Genomic DNA, 12,566 nt, shown 5'->3' with positions numbered 1-12,566 from the left:
CTTTCAGCGTTACCTATAACGCTACCACCTCCCCCTCACTCCCCCTCTCTGTTGGGGTCCCTCAAGGCTCCGTCCTCGGGCCCATTCTCTTCTTCATCTACACCTCCTCCCTTGGCCAACTCATACATTCTCACGGCTTCAACTACCACCTCTATGCCGACGACACACAAATCTATCTCTCAACCCCTCGCTTCACCCCCTCAGTCTCCACCTGAATCACAAACCTACTGAACGACATATCAGACTGGATATCGCTCCACTTTCTTAAACTGAACCTCTCCAAAACCGAGCTCCTAGTCTTCCCCCCAGCCCACACATTACCCCCCATTGACTTCTCCATCACGTCCACCAATGCCACTATCAGGCCCACCCCGCAGGCCAGAGTACTTGGTGTCATTCTAGACTCTAACCTATCCTTCCAGCCCCAAGTCCAATCATTAACAAACTCATGCAGACTCCACCTCCGCAACATCGCCAAAATCTGCATGTTCCTAACCCCAGAAACCACTAAACAGCTCATCCACTCCCTCATCATATCATGACTCGATTACTGCAACTCCCTCCTCACTGGCCTGCCTCACCACAGGCTATCCCCACTTCAGTCGATCCTGAATACAGCAGCCAGACTCATTCACCTTACCAACTGCTCCGTTTCCTCCACCCCCCTCTGCCAATCCCTCCACTGGCTTCCGATTGCGCAACGGATCAAATTCAAAACCCTAACACTGACGTATAAAACTGTCCACCATACTGCCCCAAATTACATCACCGACCTAATATCCAAGTACCACCCAACACGCACACTCCGCACATCACAAGACCTCCTTCTCTCTAGTTCCCTGGTCTCCTCCTCCAATGCCCGCCTCCAGGATTTCTGCAGGGTGTCACCCATCCTCTGGAACTCCCTGCCCCAACCCATCAGACTATCACCTACTCTCCTCTCCTTTAGGCGTACCCTGAAAACCCACCTCTTCAGGGAAGCCTACCCCACCCCCTGCTAATTTGCCGACCTCCTTCACTCTCCCTACCACCCCATCCACCACAGCTATCTCCTCCTGTACCACTATACCCTCCCTCCTAGATTGTAAGCTCGAAGGAGCAGGGCCCTCGAACCCCTCGTGTATCACATTGTATTGTTACTGTACTGTCACATGTTCTGTCCCCCTTTGTAATGTACAGCGTTGAGTGAACTGTTGCCGCTTTATAAATACTGTATAATAATAATAATAATATATAAACCTTTGCTTTTCCATACATCAAAATCACAAAGATCTTCTCTCCTAAAGAGTTGGAGTAAGGACTTACAAGAAGAAAATCTGCAAGAGAGAATATTGGAGGGTTATTTAAAGTCTAGGACTCTAATTACCAGTAAAAATAGGAGTGAAACTCAATTTAAGATAATTCATAAAGCCTTTATTCCTTTTATGATCCAACATTCTGATGATTCCTTATCCGTTTGCTCATGGTGCAAGTTTTTCAGACCATCTTTATTTCATAATTTTTGGGCCTGCTTCTAGATATCAAAGTTCTGGACACAAGTTTTGAATTATATCTATGGCATCACTTCTATACGAATGACAAAATGCCCTTTAATATGTCTGTTTGGAAATACTCCTGAAAACACAGATAATCTACGTAAGCAGTCTATTCCCCCATGGGTTTGGTTATGCTTATTTACTGCAGAGAAAGTCATCTTGAAATCTTGGACAGTGGCCAAACCTTTCAAGTTATCTATGGTTAAAAAAGATCTTAAAGCCCTAATGTACATAGAGAAAATAGACACTGTTCCTCAATCATATGGCTCTACAGCTCGTTTTTTCAAAAGATGGCAATCTTTTATGGAACACGTTATCAGATTACGAAATTATATCGCTTATGTCTACATGCTGCTACTCAAAATGGTACTATTTAACAAATGTATCTAGTTCTCTGGGTAGATTTAGGTTGGGATAAACCAATTTCGATCTTAATTTATGCAAGTTAGGCATTTGATGGTATATCTAGCCTTATCGCTTCGTATCCCTGATGTAGGCAGAATTTGAAAATGACTTGATTGCATCCCATGCTCATATTTCCTTTTGTTTTCTTTTTAATTATTTCTTTCTCTCTTTTTTCTTTTTTTTTTTCAATTTTTGTCTCTTTTTTTTCTATCTTTATTATTATTTGAAAGGAATATCTCCCTATAATGGGTTATTAGTCACTGTTTAAGGATTGAGATCCTATTTCTTGGTAACCAAGTGATAATATGATGACAAATGCTGAAGTAGCACTGTTCAGTTTATTGTTTTCTATCCCAATGGACTTGTGATGTTCATTTTGTTATATTTTGTTTAATTATGTTGCAAATTAATAAAAATTTATAATAATAATAAAAAAAACATCTTTAAAGAATGCAAAACATTTTAAGCCAGTCATACGATATTTAAAAATTATTAAGATGTTGAAAATTATTTGGCTCAAGTATGTCTATTTAATTTTAAAGTGGATATTTAACACATGAAAAATGTAAATAATACAGGATTCTTTTAGCTGACAATCAGATCGAGTGTTTGGAATTATCTTTCAAACAAAAACACAGTCATCGAAAAATTTGGTTAGTAGCAGAGTCTATTTTTCTCAAGAAATATCTGTTTACTGTACATGATCCTTGCCAATCCATGGTAAGGTTATGAATGCATTTCACAAATTATCAAAAAGTGAAAGAGTTATGGAACTGTTGATATTTTTAATGGGAGTGGGCATCCTTGTGGAGTCATAAACCGGGGCATGCTAAGTCAATGATGCCACGAGGTGGAGCCACACACGTGATGTCACTAGGTGGCCACCCCCCTTACATATTTAAGAACTATCAAGCCAGCAGAGCGGAAGCCAGTGACGGGAGTGCAGTCTTTTTTTTTTCATTTTTCGGGTAGCGGCAGCCGCAGCTGGTATCGTGCTTGACGTTCGATATACTTCGGGGGACATTCTTTTATTTTTCTTCTTTTAATAAAAGACTTGTCAAAGATTGTCTCCTGTCTTTTTTCACACTACACTTTTTTTTTTGTGAAATGGTAGCGGTACCATGTACCCCATACTCATTCACATGGGGGGGCCGGGATCCGATAAGCCCCCCCAGCCCTCAGACCCCCACAGCCACAGGCCAGGGTTGTGGTGAAGTGACCCTTGTCTCCCTCAACATAGGAACCCCTCAAAGCACCCCCCCATGTTGAAGGCATGTGGCCTGGCATGTGGCTCCTTCCTGACCTGCCTGGCTGCATGCTCGGATAAGGGTCTTGTATGGATTTTGGGGGAGAATCCCATGCCATTTTTTTTATAATTTTGGCATGGGGGTTCCCCTCAAAACCCATACCAGACCCAAAGGTCTTGGTATGAATGGAGGACCCCACTACATTGTTTTATTATTTTTTGAATTATTTTTTATGTCCTCTCTATGCAGCTGAGCTACAATATGTAGGTGGGGTGTTGTGTGGGTGTGGTTTTGGCTTACCGGACTGTAGGCAGAGACACAAGGGGCCGCATTATCTCTTATTGCCCGGGGCCCCATGAGTTGTCAGTCTGCCCCTGGTACAATCAGAGTCAGAAAATGTATCTGGGAGTTCTTAGCTGTTTGAGTACAGTATCTACCCATAATTAAAATATAACTTTTGGGTGGACTGGTCCTCTGAAATCAATCAATAAGGAAGGAAATGGTAAAAGATCCAGTAGGAGACAGACTTTTTTTTTTTAACTGTTGATCGATTTAGCTAATTTATCTGTATTTTCACACATAGCAGTATGCTTATGAACTATTCAAAAGGATAATTGTTCTCCACAGTATGTTTCTAACCTAATGCCATTATTACTTAAAAAATCCATTCATAACGTGTATGATGAAGCTAATCTGTCATCAATCTACCAGATATTTCCATGACATAGAGGTAGCTTGACATAGAAGATTATGACATAAAAGCCCTTTGTACCTTTTGTCTGTGAATCAGCCTGCTTTGTGTCAAGCAGTCTCTGATGAAAATGGGATGTTGACTACATTTCACAAGGCAGTAGCGTGACAAGTGTCTTTTACCTTGCCTCAATGCTAAATGCCTACAAGTTTGGTTGTTTATTTTTCCGTTATTCATTTTTTGATGAATATGTGTGAATTAATTCCTGGTATTTTTTCAGGATCAAAATTACTGTTTCCTCTTCTATTTGAAAAAGTGTTTAACCTTCTCTAATATTACAGTGCTTGCTTTTTATCTACTTACAAAATATTAAATATTTTCAGCACAATGTGTTTTCAAAGATAAATTTGCAGCTGAGCCAGCCTTCAAAATCTCCAATACATACAAATGGCTGACTTGGCTGCAGTGGACAGTAGCAAATGAATGAAGCAAAAAGTGTCAATGACTTGGTAGAGTGAGATTAGAGATGCTGATTCTGACTCACTATAGGATTCTTGCCTATACACATATTTTTAACTACCGTGTCTTCAAAAGATATTTTACAATATTAGAGACATTATGCTTTGTCCCCATTTCTCACATTGTTAATACATCACTCCTCCCCTCAAAAAGGTATATGAATTTAAAGCCTAACTTCAGTTTATATTAAAAATAAAAATACATTACCCAGCAGTTATTCAAATAAAAAACAGGTCTTGCTAAATTACTCACCTCCTTCCTGGTACCGCACTTTTGCTTACTGTGAGCAAGAAGGATCCACAACCTGATACTATGTCATCAAATCACCTTTGGCTCACAGGGAAATGTCGCAGAGAATGGTACTGTGTTATTATGTCATTATACTGTGAGAAATGGAGAGGGAGCACGCTGCTCTGGTGTTTAAATGAGGAGAACATTTGTTCCTGTGATGTTAGGAGGGGGAGTCCAAAAGTTAGAGTATCCTAACAACAAGACAGAATTGGGCATAGCTACCTGTAGAAGTTTTTTGGCCAGACTTCAGGACCAGTGGAAGTAGAAAATGTCTCAGTGTCAATAAACAGTGGTTCAGACATGGTGGTCAGTGGGAATAAACAAAATTACTACAGAGCCTGTGGTCAGTAGAAGAAAGAATAGTTTCCCATAATTGGCATCAGTGAGAGAAATAGTGATGCATCGTTGGTATCAGTGGGAGGAATAGTGCCCCATCGATAGTATCATTGTAAGGAATAGTGCCCCATTGTTAGTGTCAGTGGGAGGAACGGGTGCCCCATTATTGGTGTCAGTGGGAAGAATAGTTTTCCACTGTTAGTATAAGTGGAAATAATTGTGTCTCTTTGTTGGTGTCAGTGGGAGGAAAGGTGCTCCAAGGGCCAGATAGACAAGAAAAGGGCCTCATCCATCCTGCAAGGCATTAGAGCCCACTGCTCGAGACGACATCTCCCTCCACCCTCACCTTTCACATACCTGGTTAAAGGCTGAAATGACAAGAGAGGTTCCCTTATAACCATGGTCCAAACACTGCTGGAATAGGTAATAGGGGATGGGAGGGCACAGGTGGCATGGGTGTCAAAAGTCCAGTCCACTAAAGCTCACTTTCTGGCAGAAAATGTGATTGCAAGGTGGACACGTAGGATATTAGGATGATCACTGAGAAGCAGGGCTGCAGAAGAAGTCAATATGGCAACTAAGACTGGAAGGCAGCTGACAGGAACAATTGAACCCTTGACAGGCTTGGAGCATTGTCTGAGACAGGAGGTGGCCAGCAACTGAGAAGGCAGACATCAGGCAAGGAAGAGGACAAGGCCATGAGGCAGCATGAGGTCACCCTGGGAAGTCAGCAGAATTGTGGTCATGAGGCAGACCAAGGTCACACTGGAAAGTCAGCATCGATGAGCTATATTCAGGAACTAGCAGAGTCAGCAACAACCAGAGAAACTAAGCACAGGGTAAGGATCAAGCTAAATTACAACAAGAGATCAAATCAGATATGAGTAGTGATGGGCTGAACACCCCCCTGTTCGGTTCGTGGTTGAACATTCAAACCTAATGACAGTAAGATACCACACAGCTACTAAAACATTCTTTAATGTAAAAAGAATTGCCAGCTTTGCCTGGCAATTAAAATGTATTTTTAAAAATCGCATGGGGTCCCCGCATCCAAACCAAGCCCTTTGGGTCTGGTATGGATTTTGAGGGGAACCCCCACTCCACATTTTTTTTTTAAATGGCGTGGAGGTCTCCCCCAAAATCCATACCAGACACTTCTCTAAGCATGCAACCTGGAAGGTCAGGCCACATGCCCTCAACATGAGGGGGGTGTGTCAGGAATGGACTTGCCAGTAATGGTGGGACTCACCTGCCCTGTGGGCTGCAGTACCAGGGCTGGCCAGCGGGTGCTCCCAGCAATCAGAGACTCAACCCTGCAGCCAGCCAAACACCTGAAGTTGATTATGCAGGTGTATTTAAGGGATGGCCAGACCTGCAGTCTCTGCCTTGGTGTGTGTTTTTCCTGTTCCTGCATTCCTGTTCCTGTTCCCGTTCCTGTTCCTGTTCCTGTCCCTGTTCCTGTCCCTGTCTCTGTCTGATTCGTTGCTGACCCTGCCTGATCCGGACCTCTGCTGACTTCTCCTGTTTTATCCCTGGCTTGTGACCCCGACCATTCTCTGCCTGACCCCCTGTACCTACCTGCCCGATTGTTATTGACCCGGCCTGCCTGATGACGCTTGCATTGTATGTACTGTTATCTGTGGGTGGTTTGGTTTGGTTCGTTTGCACTGTGTTATGTTTTAGTATTGCACTGCGTTTATGTTTGTATTGTTAGTCTTTAATAAATTATATTGTTTATAACTTATCTGAAGCCTGCGTTTCCCTGTGTCAGTTCACATACCTCTGGTCATACCCTGGAGCCCTGACAGGGTGCTTTGAGGCAGGGGGGCTCTCCCCCCAGAGCACCTTGTCCTCATGTTGATGCAGCCTGCAGGCGGGGGGGCTTATCAAAAACTGGAACCCTTTTAACAAGGGGGCCCCCAGATCCCACCCCCCCATATGTGAATGAGTATGGGGTTCATGGTACAGCTACTCCTTCACAAACAAAAAGTGTAGTGTAAAAAATTACAGCAAACACTCTTTGCCAAGTCCTTTATTAAAAAATAAAAATAAAAAAAATGTCCCCTGCAGTAGATCCAACATCAATCATGATGCCCACCACCTTCGCCGACCCAAAAACAGGAAAAACAAATGCTGCGCTCTCGACGCTGGCTCCTGCCATCTGACATCTGCGCCGGGATGACAGTTCATAAATACTGTGATGATGTCATAAAGGGGGTGGGGTCACCCCATCCCCTTGTTATGTCATCATGCGCTGTGATTGGCCAAAGCAATGCACCTGATCTGTGGTCAGGTGCATTGCTTTGGCCAATCACAATGCACTGTAAGGGTGCCGAACTGAACACATGAACAGCCAATGTTCGATTCGAACTTATGTTTGACTCAAAAATAATGCCCAACACTAGATATGAGTCCAGAGGGCAAGTTGAGTTAGCAACAGGTAAGCAGATCACAGGAACAGATGCAAGTTTGGGCTCCAGGGTGACAGCTGAAAACCATCCAGCAACTTCCTGGCTCCTTAAATAGGGCTGTATGACACAAAGACTGGGTTTAGGCATACACGCCTGTGCAGCATATCTGTGTGACTTGGCATGTTCAGCGCAACCAGCCACGCAGACACAGCTGGCTGACAATGACCCTTGTTCTGTGTAATGGTGCACACACAATTCATCTTCTGATGTTGTCCTGACACCACCATAGTTGTGACTATTTCAATTTGGGCTTTTCAGATGAGAAACTGTTACCACAAGCCTGTGATGAGTCTGACACAATTTCCAGTGCAGAATCCACAAGTGTGCTCAGCAGATTGTATTTTGTGACATTTAATAAATTATAATACTTTATATAGAGAATTATTTCACTTTGATGAAAATAGTAACTCAGATTTTCAGTTGGGCTTGGCCTGTTTCAGCTGTACTCAGGATGGAGGAGATCTCCTGCAAGACAGTAGTAAAGACCTAGGAGGGTAAATATCTACTGTATTATGTATTTTACATCATCTTCAGACTCATATGAGTTTCAAAGTACTTAACAGGTTTGGGATTCTGTGAAACAGAAATGTGTGGCAGTCCTGGGCACATGTGTGGAAGTACAAATAAGACATGAAATGGTCTAATATCATGTCAAGTATGAAAAGAATTAGGGACAGTGTTGGGCATTAGGAAGCCTCACCATATTAGAATTGTCAATGAAGAGGCTACATGTCTTCTCTTACAGCATAGCAGACATGCTAATGTCATCATAGACAGGGTCTTAGATCTGTATAATACCTTTGTAGAGGATAATTAAGTTAAACTCCAAGCCCAGAACATTTACTTAAATTTTAATTAGAACACAGAGGATATAAGGCCACTTTGTGCACACCAAATACCTTTACCATCCCAGATATTAGTTTGCCATCATCACTGTGAAAGCAAAGCTGCAGGACAGACCCAGTAGACCCCACTGACTAATGGTGCAGAAAACTACAGGAGGGGGGCGGAAACAAGACCAGTCACCCTGCACGTTAGTAACTGGTCTGGTCTTTATAATAGGAAACTTCTGCACAGAGACAAAGTTTCGTACTGGATAACTGCATAGATCTTGAAGAAATACACAGAAGATATGAAGATTAAAATAAGAATACACATGCCTCTAGTATTTAGACAATATTTGCCTATCCCAGACTTCAGCTTGTGGAATTAAATTTAAAATCGGATTGTTTGCTGTGGGCAGCACATCTATACTCACTACTCTATAATAGTAAGGTGTATCTGCTCTGTAAACCAGCAATTCTGGATGCGCAGTTGTCTAAGGGACAAAAAGCGACAATTTGCATGGCTCCACACACACTATCATAAAACAGGGAATAGAATAAATATAGTAGGTACATTATCTTCTGTTTTAAGAATGCTCCACTGAGCGTCATGCTCATCTTGTAATACAATTTACTAAACTTTCTGTATATTTTTCTTAAACTATTGTGTTTGTAATGTTAACTGTTTTTTTCTAAAGCTTACAAGTAAAAAACAGTAAAGAGGGATCTTAAGGATCTTAAAGGTGGTGTTGATTTTTTTTTTTAACTGTCCTCGAGATAATGTCATTTCTTTGCTGAATATTCCAAGCATAAATATTTTATTTCCAAAATGGAAATTAAGGGCTAAGGTTCATGAGAAATGTAACAATCATCTACGTAATTACAGTAGCATCTTAGGCACAGTAGGAAGTGTTTTTTCTTTTGTATAACTACTAATCATTTTAAATTACTATAAAAAGAATAGTAAAGTACATGTAACTACAGTACTGTTTCAAAATTTTGCATTAAGTCAGTACAGTGACTCAAGTATTTAAAAAGGAACCCAAAGCAAAAATAAATATAGTTGATACATATAAGTTAACTATTCTATGTATCAAAATATTTGCAATTATACTAATCATCTCTTGTACATTCCACCACTCTGCCATACCGAAGCCAACATGGTGGCACCACTGTTAATTTTGACAACATTATTGTGTCACTTATCTGCTTGCTGGACTAATAATTGGGCATCATCACTTGGTTGAGATCCTCCATTTGTTATTCTTCTCTCAACATCAGTCCTTTCAGACGTAAGCTCAAGAACACATGTTGGGATGGAGCACAGACTAGCCCCTGTTGCATATTCTCCCACACATCAATTTGATTGGATTATGATAAAATAATATAAGGACTAATTCTAGGAAACGATACAAGCATTACATATTATTAATAATGTAGAACCGCTCTGCTATCTGTCTCCTTCTCTTACTCATATGCTGTATAAAGTACAGTTAACATACCCCCTAATTGCAGTCCCCAAGCTCATTGCTTAGGGCATCTTTTCTCAAACAGGGTTCTATAGAACTCTAGGGTTCCTCTGGAGATTGCTAGGGATTCCTTGAGCAATGGGAAAGTTCCCACTAACACCAATTACCTTTTCAGAGGGGGGATTCTTCTCACTGACCACAAATGTAAGAAGCATTCTTCCCATTGATCATCAGACTAATATACAGTGATGTTCAGTAATCATTAGTAATTAGGGTTTTTTGAGACAGAAGGTTATTTCGAGGTTTCCTCAATATTAAAACTATTGAGAAAGGCTGGCTTAGGGTAATAGCTGATTTAGTACTCTCATTTAAAGTGACCGCATCAGCACAGTCAAGCCTACTTGTATAGTATTACAGAAGAATCACTAAGATTACCATATTGGTGGTCCATTTGCTGAAATGCAACCTCTTTGCTGCTCTGTGTACACTGCCTGTATTCCATATTTCTGAATCTATGGAATACCTGCTTCCACACCTGTACAAGCTGGTGGAAGGAAACAGAATATGTGGTGGAGGAAACAGGTATTCAGCCCATTTGATCACTCAGATGCAGCAAAGAGGCAGTATGTGAACAAACAGGCCATGAAAAACATAAAATAAAATTACTCTTTTTTCAGCAAGTATGTAATTCAAAACAAACAAGTCTGTGCTGAAAAAATACCCCCTGTCATCCCTAACATTAGATCATTTTTCTCATCCACCTCTTGCTCATGGATGACAAAAAGTGAAATGATCATGAACGTTCTCATTATAAAATGGATTGGAGTAGGATTCATTAATCCTACTCCAATCCATCCTCTGAAGCTCAACTCATCCACCAGTCTTCCAATTCCTCAAATGTCTCTACTATCAGATCCCTCATTGGCAGACACAGAGAATATATTTCAAGCTTCTTCCTCCATTCATCCAATGTATGCACAGCACAGTGTAATGGTATATAAACAGTGAATGCTAGAATATCTTACTAGTTTAAAGATTAAAAAATATGAACTTTAATCAGTAAGAAATAGCCATATTTAGCTATGAGTATGTCCTTAAAAATTAGCACATGATCACATATTGTATGTCACATTTATACGTCACATAAGTATGTCTCCTTGATTAGGATGTTTTCACCATTTTTATGCTACACAAATTGCCTTGTAAGGTCAAAGTTTAATTATCAGCTGTAATTCATTAAGATTATATAACATCTGCGTCCTGTGGGACAGCAGCAACATTTGGTAGCCTCATATTAGGGCTGCTATAGGATAGAACATGTGCCAGAGATCATTGACCCAATGTACTGAACTAGGTGACTGAGGCTCCTTGACTGATCAAAAACCACAGATAAGTGTTTATTATCTCATTTAACTCATAAAATAACATATATTCCATTGATTCCTGGCTCTTTTTGCATGCTACTAAGAATTGTACCCTATATATTTACCTATTATTAGACATGGCTAATGCATATGTTTAGAGCTATTCACGAGCCTCTCATTTTCTCTGGAAGACCATTAACTTGCCATTGGGCACTCTTCAACTCTCAAACACCTTTGAATGCTTCCTTAATACTCACATTTCTAAACAAGAGTAAAACCTTCAGTCATTGATCCAACACTACTTTCTTCTGCACTACCGGAAAAGCTATGTACTGTCATTTTAAAGAGTAATACAAAACAATAAGTGAAACCAACAATTGGTTAATTCAGTTCACTAAACACTAAGCTCACTCAATCTTGCTTAAATGAAATGTAAATAAATGAATAAATGTAATTTGTAAATTGCACACAGAGATAAACAAATGCATTTAAAAAAGTAATATTTTAAAGGATATTATGAAATATGGCATATTAATATTTCATATTTACTACTTTTACTCAGAAGGTGGAGCTGTAAGATGTTGAAAAAAAAAAGACTTTTTGTTTTACAGACTTGAATGGCTGACATGCACATTACACACCCAACTGAATAAGTCATATGAATGAGTTACAATGCCAACCCTCTTCTCTCTCCTCTGTGTAGTTCTTCACAAAATTTTAATTAAAGAGAGATAGCCTAAAGAATGGGTGTCCAACTCAATTTCATTCCGGACCATATACAAATTATGGTTGCCCTCAAAGGGCCATTTGTATCTGTAAGACTAGATATCCAGGGTACCCCACCCCCCTTACATCACAAGTCAAGAGTCCCCCACCATCACTTATGTCACAGTGTACCCCTTTACCTTGTGCTGCTGCTGGGAAGAAGCTGGGGAGCTGAAAGTTCAGGATCTGAAGTTGGACCAGAGGAGGACTGGTGGCAGCTGCGGGAGTCTGCTGAATGCTAAGATTAGGGGAGGAGAAGATGAGGGGGTGCTGCAGGTGCCCAGAGAGGCACAGGATCTGTAGGAGGAGTTCTATCCTCTGCTCTGCTGCCAACTGCTGAGACAAGGTCGGGTGGGGTGAGGGGAATACTGCAGCTGCAAGAGAGGTGAGAAGGTTGCATGAAATGGCTTGACGGGTCAGATACTGCTATGCAAAATCAATGCTAGCCTATAAAGATTTTATATAAAAACATAAAAAAATCTGCAAAAATACTTATTTTAAAAACCATAAACATAAAAACAAATGGAATTGAACAGAGTTTAAGCTATTACCATTTCCCCTAAATTGTATGTAAAGCCAAAACTTTTTTTCTCTTAGTTTTGGATACCATTGTAGAATGTTGTAGTCTGTGTCCCTATTGAGGAGATTC

Source organism: Staurois parvus, unplaced genomic scaffold (genome assembly GCF_062004578.1).
Source record: "Staurois parvus isolate SC_StPar_1 unplaced genomic scaffold, SC_StPar_1.0 ptg000136l, whole genome shotgun sequence".
Classification (NCBI taxonomy): Eukaryota; Metazoa; Chordata; class Amphibia; order Anura; family Ranidae; genus Staurois; species Staurois parvus.
This window is presented reverse-complemented; position numbering follows the sequence as displayed.